This window comes from Coregonus lavaretus (genome assembly GCF_964263955.1).
Source record: "Coregonus lavaretus genome assembly, contig: HAP1_SCAFFOLD_4820, whole genome shotgun sequence".
NCBI classification, from domain to species: Eukaryota; Metazoa; Chordata; class Actinopteri; order Salmoniformes; family Salmonidae; genus Coregonus; species Coregonus lavaretus.
Genome location: NW_028165348.1, coordinates 30,494 through 38,312, shown reverse-complemented (window position 1 = coordinate 38,312; position 7,819 = coordinate 30,494). Strand labels below are relative to the sequence as shown.

Below are 7,819 nucleotides of genomic sequence, written 5' to 3'. Positions count from 1 at the left end.
ATCTCAAGACATCAGTCAGGAAGTTAAAGCTTGGTCGCAAATGGGTCTTCCAAATGGACAATGACCCCAAGCATCCTTCCAAAAGTTGTGGCAAAATGGCTTAAGGACAACAAAGTCAAGGTATTGTAGTGGCCATCACAAAGCCCTGACCTCAATCCTATAGAACATTTGTGGGCAGAACTGAAAATGGAATGGGCCAAAATTCACCCAACTTATTGTGGGAAGCTTGTGGAAGGCTACCCGAAACGTTTGACCCAAGTTAAACAATTTAAAGGCAATGCTACCAAATACTAATTGAGTGTATGTAAACTTCTGATCCACTGGGAATGTGATGAAAGAAATAAAAGCTGAAATAATTAATTCTCTCTACTATCATTCTGATATTTCACATTCTTAAAATAAAGTGGTGATCCTAATTGACCTAAAACAGCGAATATTTACTAGGATTAAATGTCAGGAATTGTGAAAAACTGAGTTTAAATGTATTTGGCTAAGGTGTATGTAAACTTACGACTTCAACTCTATGTCATCGGGTGCAAGGCCCCACATAGCGCTTAAAATATCTATATAGCAATTTTAAAATCAATTCTAAAACGAACAGGCGACAAATGCAGAGACTTTAAAATACGTGTTACGTGTGATCTCCTTCTGGTCTTTGTAAGCACACGTGCTGCTGCATTCTGAATTACTTGGAGTTGGTTAATGTTGTTTTTGGGATGACCAGACAGCATTGCAATAATCAAGCCTGCTAGTGATAAAAGCATGCATTAGTCTTTCAGTGTTGGCCCAGCAGAGAAACGGACACACCGTGGCAATATTTCTTATGTGATTAAAAAACAGATTTTGTCACATTACAGATGCGGGTAAAAAATGTAGGTCAGAGTCTAAAATCACAACTAGGTTTTTAGCTTGGTGTGTTGTTTCTTGTGCCAAGGAATCGTAAAAGTGCTGTCAATTTCTCTGAATTGGCTCTTCGCAACAATAACCAGAACTTCAGTTTTGTTTTTGTTCAGCTGTAGGAAGTTTTGTGCCATCCATATATTTACGTCAGTGATACACTCAACCAGGATGTTAATTGGGATATCACCATCTGAAAACACAGAGTAATACAGCTGTGTATCATCGGCGTACCTAATAATGATGCCTAGGGATGAACTGTAAAAACTAAAAAGTACAGGGCCCAAAATCAATCTTTGAGGGACACCACATGTCACGCCCTGACTCAGGGGACTCGTATATGTTGAGTCAGGGTGTGTATATTCTTTGTTATGTAGTATTTTCTATGTGGGTTCTAGTATGTGTATTTCTATGTTGGCCGGTGAGGTTCCCAATCAGAGGCAGCTGTCGCTCGTTGTCTCTGATTGGGGACCATACTTAGGCAGCCTATTGGCACTGTGTAGTTGTGGGATCTTGTTCCGTGTTAGGTATGTTGTTTGTGTACCTTGGACTTCACGTTTCGTTTAGTTTGTTGATTGTCGTTGTTTATTCGGTTCAAATAAACATGTATGCATATCACGCTGCGCCTTGGTCTGACCCGTCTATGAACGAACGTGACACCACATGAGATCTCTATTTTTCCTGAGGCATGGTCTCCCAGGGCAACAAAATAATCTCTGTCAGTCAGATACAGTGGGGAGAACAAGTATTTGATACACTGCCAATTTTGCAGGTTTTCCTACTTACAAAGCATGTAGAGGTCTGTAATTTATATCATAGGTACACTTCAACTGTGAGAGATGGAATCTAAAACAAAAATCCAGAAAATCACATTGTATGATTTTTAAGTAATTAATTTGCATTTTATTGCATGACATAAGTATTTGATACATCAGAAAAGCAGAACATAATATTTGGTACAGAAACCTTTGTTTGCAATTACAGAGATCATACGTTTCCTGTAGGTCTTGACCAGGTTTGCACACACTGCAGAAGGGATTTTGGCCCACTCCTCCATACAGACCTTCTCCAGATCCTTCAGGTTTCGGGGCTGTCGCTGGGCAATAGGGACTTTCAGCTCCCTCCAAAGATTTTCTATTGGGTTCAGGTCTGGAGACTGGCTAGGCCACTCCAGGACCTTGAGATGCTTCTTACGGAGCCACTCCTTAGTTGCCCTGGCTGTGTGTTTCAGGTCATTGTCATGCTGGAAGACCCAGCCACGACCCATCTTCAATGCTCTTACTGAGGGAAGGAGGTTGTTGGCCCAGATCTCGCGATACATGGCCCCATCCATCCTCCCCTCAATACGGTGCAGTCGTCCTGTCCCCTTTGCAGAAAAGCATCCCCAAAGAATGATGTTTCCACCTCCATGCTTCACGGTTGGGATGGTGTTCTTGGGGTTGTACTCATCCTTCTTCTTCCTCCAAACACGGCGAGTGGAGTTTAGACCAAAAAGCTCTATTTTTGTTTCATCAGACCACATGACCTTCTCCCAATCCTCCTCTGGATCATCCAGATGGTCATTGGCAAACTTCAGACGGGCCTGGACATGCGCTGGCTTGAGCAGGGGGACCTTGCGTGCGCTGCAGGATTTTAATCCATGACGGCATAGTGTGTTACTAATGGTTTTCTTTGAGACTGTGGTCCCAGCTCTCTTCATCCCTCACCTTCCTCATGATCATTGATGCCCCACGAGGTGAGATCTTGCATGGAGCCCCAGACCGAGGGTGATTGACCGTCATCTTGAACTTCTTCCATTTTCTAATAATTGCGCCAACAGTTGTTGCCTTCTCACCAAGCTGCTTGCCTATTGTCCTGTAGCCCATCCCAGCCTTGTGCAGGTCTACAATTGTATCCCTGATGTCCTTACACAGCTCTCTGGTCTTGGCCATTGTGGAGAGGTTGGAGTCTGTTTGATTGAGTGTGTGGATAGGTGTCTTTTATACAGGTAACGAGTTTAAACAGGTGCAGTTAATACAGGTAATGAGTGGAGAACAGGAGGGCTTCTTAAAGAAAAACTAACAGGTCTGTAAGAGCCAGAATTCTTACTGGTTGGTAGGTGATCAAATACTTATTTCATGCAATAAAATGCAAATTAATTACTTAAAAATCATACAATATGATTTTCTTGATTTTTGTTTTAGATTCCGTTTCTCACAGTTGAAGTGTACCTATTATAAAAATTACAGACCTCTACATGCTTTGTAAGTAGGAAAACCTGCAAAATCGGCAGTGTATCAAATACTTGTTCTCCCCACTGTATGTCTTAAATCAGTTCAGTACTGAGCATGAGAGGCCGACCCAATTCTGTAGTCTGTCCAGGAGGACACCATGATCTACACAGAAAAAAATGATGGTTCTAAATAGTACCAGATAGTTCTCTGGCTTGTAACCATAGCAGAACACTTTCTGATGCTATATAGAACCCTTTATTGAAGGTTCAATCAAGAACCATGCTCATAAGGTTCTAAATGGAACCTGTATGGTGCTATAAAGAACCCTATCCTAAGGTTATATAAATAACCATTAAAAAAGGTTCTATATACCACCAAAAAAAGGGTTCCACTATGGTTACAACCCTTGTTTATGGTTCTTTATAGAACATTCATGGAGAACGGTTCTATAAAGAACCTTTCTCAATCTGAAAGGTTCTTTGTAAAGCCTTTTGATCCAGAGGAGTGAATTAAGACTGATTTTGTCAACCATTCTCAAGTGACACAAGGCCATACGTGAATCTTCACAAGACACCATCATTGGCCATAGTCATATATAATATATATATATATATATATATATATCATAACACAACAGATGAGATAAACTGGAATGACACTCTCACTCACGGTTGCACAAAAAGAGCTGTGAACAAACCATGCCCCCAAATATTATAAAGACACGTTTTATTATAATTTATTTTAATCCGCTACATTTTATTTATCACTAAAAGAGCAAAGAACCCTTTTGTGAACTGTAAAGAACCATTGAAGAGCTCAAAGGGTTCTTTGAGTCAGTATGGTTCCACATAGAACCATCACCCTTTCCAAAGAACCCCTGAGGAACCCTATTTTTGTGTGTGTGTTCTATAGTATGCAAAGCTGTATTTAAGCCAATGAGTAGAAGACAGAGAGCTTTTTAGCATCAGTGTTAATCCTAAAGTCATTCACCATTTTGACAAGTGCAGTCTCTTTGCTTTGGTGGGTACGAAAACAAGATTGGAATTTTTCCAAAACATAATCACTGCTGACCTGTTCTGACCTCTAGGAAGAACTAGGGTCAATGCACTCTGTCTCCATGGATACACACACACAAGTGCACACATAAACACATACACACATCCTTCTGTGTTAGAGTAGGCAGGGTGCCTGTGAATGAGTCAGTCAGCTGTGAAGGTGCTGAAATCAATTTCCAATATCTGTGTGTTTGTCTGAGGAAGAGCTGCAGGGCTGAGGGGACAAGGACAACTATTGTTGGCCCTCTTTTCCATTCTGTCGCTAAAACAATCCCTGCTCTCTGTAATATCTAGGAGTTCAGCCGGAACTCATCCACTTCCTCTATTTAATCCCTCTGTGTGTGTGTCTGTGCGTGTGTCTGTGTGTGTGTTTGCGCACATGCATGCACGTGTGTATCGTCAACTGCCCCACATCTGTGTCCTTCCGTTCAAACGATAAAAAAGCGGTCACCTGCCACTTGTTTTGGTAAACAGCTGAGGGTTGGGGCTTGAATATTATGACCCCTCTCAAATTCATAAACGGAGCTATGGATGCAGGGACTGACCATCCATGAGATCGAAATGATAGTTTTAACCATGTTTGGAGGCTATAGTGTTTGTTTACGTTGACTTTCTTTGGAAACATTGGAGTCAAAAAAGCTTATATTTTGGGTTTGACAGTTGAACTAAGCTCATGAGGCATTTATAAGTTATATTCTTCAAGAATCAAAGTCAATATATCATTAATTTAACAGTCCAAAAATTGATGTAGCAACTGCAGAATGCCCATTTAAAGCCACAGTAGAAACTCTAAAGACACTCTAAAGACAACGTACTGACTGTCTGTCTGTGTCTGTGTGTGTGTGTGTGTGTGGGTTGCAATTAGGGTTAGAATTAAGGTTAGGGTTACGGTTTAGGTTTAGGAGTTAGGGTTAGGTTTAGTTTTAGGGTTAGGGGTTTGGGGTTAAGGTTAGGGTTAATGTTAGGGTTAGGGTTAGGGAAAATAGGATTTTGAATGGGAATAATTGTTTTGGTCCCCACAAGTAATAGTAAAACAAATGTGTGTGTGTGTGTGTGTGTGTGTGTGTGGTTTTACTATCCTTGTGGGTACCAGAAGTCCTCACAAGGATAGTAAAACAAGAAACATTCAGACAATTGGTGACGTTTCACTGGTCCCCACAAGGAACAAGGTTAGTTTAGGCTTAGGTTTAGGGTAAGGGTTACAATTAGAGTTCGGGTTAGAATTAGGGTTAGGGGTTAGTAGTTAAGGTTAGGTTTAGGGTTAAGGGTTAAGGGTTAAGGGTTAAGGGTTAAGGGTTAAGGTTTGTTGTCAGGGGGGCCCATCTGACCACACTATATATTCATACACCAGACAGAGTACGGGGCTGGGACTGTGTGTGTGTGTGTGTGTGTGTGTGCAGGTTTGGGTAGGTTACTTTTTAAATGTAATCTGTTACAGTTAATAGTTACCTGTCCAAAATTGTAATCAGTAATGTAACTTCCGTTTTACACAAACTCAGTGATGTAATTGGATTACTTTCAGTTACTTTGGGATTACTTTCCCTTTAAGAGGCATTAGAAGAAGACAAAAAGGATCCATCAAAAGCATTTGGTGTGTCATCATAGTGGTCTCTGATTGGTGGTCATCATTAGGTGTGTCATCATAGTGGTCTCTGATTGGTGGTCATCATTAGGTGTGTCATCATAGTGGTCTCTAATTGGTGGTCATCAATAGGTGTGTCATCATAGTGGTCTCTGATTGGTGGTCATCATTAGGTGTGTCAACATAGTGGTCTCTGATTGGTGGTAATCATTAGGTGTGTCATCATAGTGGTCTCTGATTGGTGGTCATCATTAGGTATGTCATCACAGTGGTCTCTGATTGGTGGTCATCATTAGGTGTCATCATAGTGGTCTCTGATTGGTGGTCATCATTAGGTGTGTCATCATAGTGGTCTCTGATTGGTGGTCATTATTAGGCGTGTCATCATAGTGGTCTCTGATTGGTGGTCATCATTAGATGTGTCATCATAGTGGTCTCTGATTGGTGGTCATCATTAGGTGTGTCATTATAGTGGTCTCTGATTGGTGGTCATCATTAGGTGTGTCATCACAGTGGTCTCTGATTGGTGGTCATCATTAGGTGTCATCATAATGGTCTCTGATTGGTGGTCATCATTAGCTGTGTCATCATAGTGGTCTCTGATTGGTGGTCATCATTAGGTGTGTCATCATAGTGGTCTCTGATTGGTGGTCATCATTAGGTGTGTCATCACAGTGGTCTCTGATTGGTGGTCAACATTAGGTGTGTCATCATAGTGGTCTCTGATTGGTGGTCATCATTAGGTGTGTCATCATAGTGGTCTCTGATTGGTGGTCATCATTAGGTGTGTCATCATAGTGGTCTCTGATTGGTGGTCATCATTAGGTGTGTCATCACAGTGGTCTCTGATTGGTGGTCAACATTAGGTGTGTCATCATAGTGGTCTCTGATTGGTGGTCATCATTAGGTGTGTCATCATAGTGGTCTCTGATTGGTGGTCATCATTAGGTGTGTCATCACAGTGGTCTCTGATTGGTGGTCAACATTAGGTGTGTCATCATAGTGGTCTCTGATTGGTGGTCATCATTAGGTGTGTCATCATAGTGGTCTCTGATTGGTGGTCATCATTAGGTGTGTCATCACAGTGGTCTCTGATTGGTGGTCAACATTAGGTGTGTCATCATAGTGGTCTCTGATTGGTGGTCATCATTAGGTGTGTCATCATAGTGGTCTCTGATTGGTGGTCATCATTAGGTGTGTCATCACAGTGGTCTCTGATTGGTGGTCAACATTAGGTGTGTCATCATAGTGGTCTCTGATTGGTGGTCATCATTAGGTGTGTCATCATAGTGGTCTCTGATTGGTGGTCATCATTAGGTGTGTCATCACAGTGGTCTCTGATTGGTGGTCAACATTAGGTGTGTCATCATAGTGGTCTCTGATTGGTGGTCATCATTAGGTGTGTCATCATAGTGGTCTCTGATTGGTGGTCATCATTAGGTGTGTCATCATAGTGGTCTCTGATTGGTGGTCATCATTAGGTGTGTCATCATAGTGGTCTCTGATTGGTGGTCATCATTAGGTGTGTCATCATAGTGGTCTCTGATTGGTGGTCATCATTAGGTGTGTCATCATAGTGGTCTCTGATTGGTGGTCAACATTAGGTGTGTCATCATAGTGGTCTCTGATTGGTGGTCATCATTAGGTGTGTCATCATAGTGGTCTCTGATTGGTGGTCATCATTAGGTGTGTCATCATAGTGGTCTCTGATTGGTGGTCATCATTAGGTGTGTCATCATAGTGGTCTCTGATTGGTGGTCATCATAGTGGTCTCTGACTTCTGGTCAGACTCTCTCAGGTGGAACAAATTTAAACTTGCACCTTTTTTCAATGCTGATTTGAATGTCATTGAGAAAACAGAAAGCTGTCATAACATTTTCCCCCGCAAACACCCTTTCTGAGTTTGAAAGTAAAACCAATAACTAAATCATCTAGTTTTTCAAAAGTATCTATAATCTGATTAGAATATTTTTGCTGGTAATTTAACTGATTGCAGTTACAGTTTTTTGTAATCAGATTACATGTAATCTGTTACTCCCCAACCCTGTGCGTGCGTGATTGCCTGTGTCTGT

General features: G+C 41.4%; 2 long non-coding RNA genes across 4 annotated transcripts; both read left to right on the top strand.

Moving 5' to 3' along the window:
- Positions 1-5,711: 5,711 nt before the first annotated feature.
- On the top strand, positions 5,712-6,116 carry LOC311115940. Its single transcript, XR_014611329.1, has 3 exons — positions 5,712-5,838; positions 5,880-5,922; positions 6,044-6,116. It is a non-coding gene; the product is annotated as an uncharacterized lncRNA (long non-coding RNA).
- A 68-nt stretch (positions 6,117-6,184) lies between these two features.
- LOC311115939 lies at positions 6,185-7,612 on the top strand. Of its 3 annotated transcripts, XR_014611327.1 has the most exons (4): positions 6,185-6,287; positions 6,368-6,695; positions 6,778-6,941; positions 7,024-7,059. It is a non-coding gene; the product is annotated as an uncharacterized lncRNA (long non-coding RNA). The 3 variants fall into 3 exon arrangements; XR_014611326.1 differs by lacking the exon at positions 6,185-6,287 and adding an exon at positions 7,147-7,612 and having other exon boundaries at positions 6,328-6,695; positions 6,778-7,064; XR_014611328.1 differs by lacking the exon at positions 6,185-6,287 and having other exon boundaries at positions 6,328-6,695.
- The last annotated feature ends 207 nt before the right edge of the window (positions 7,613-7,819 follow it).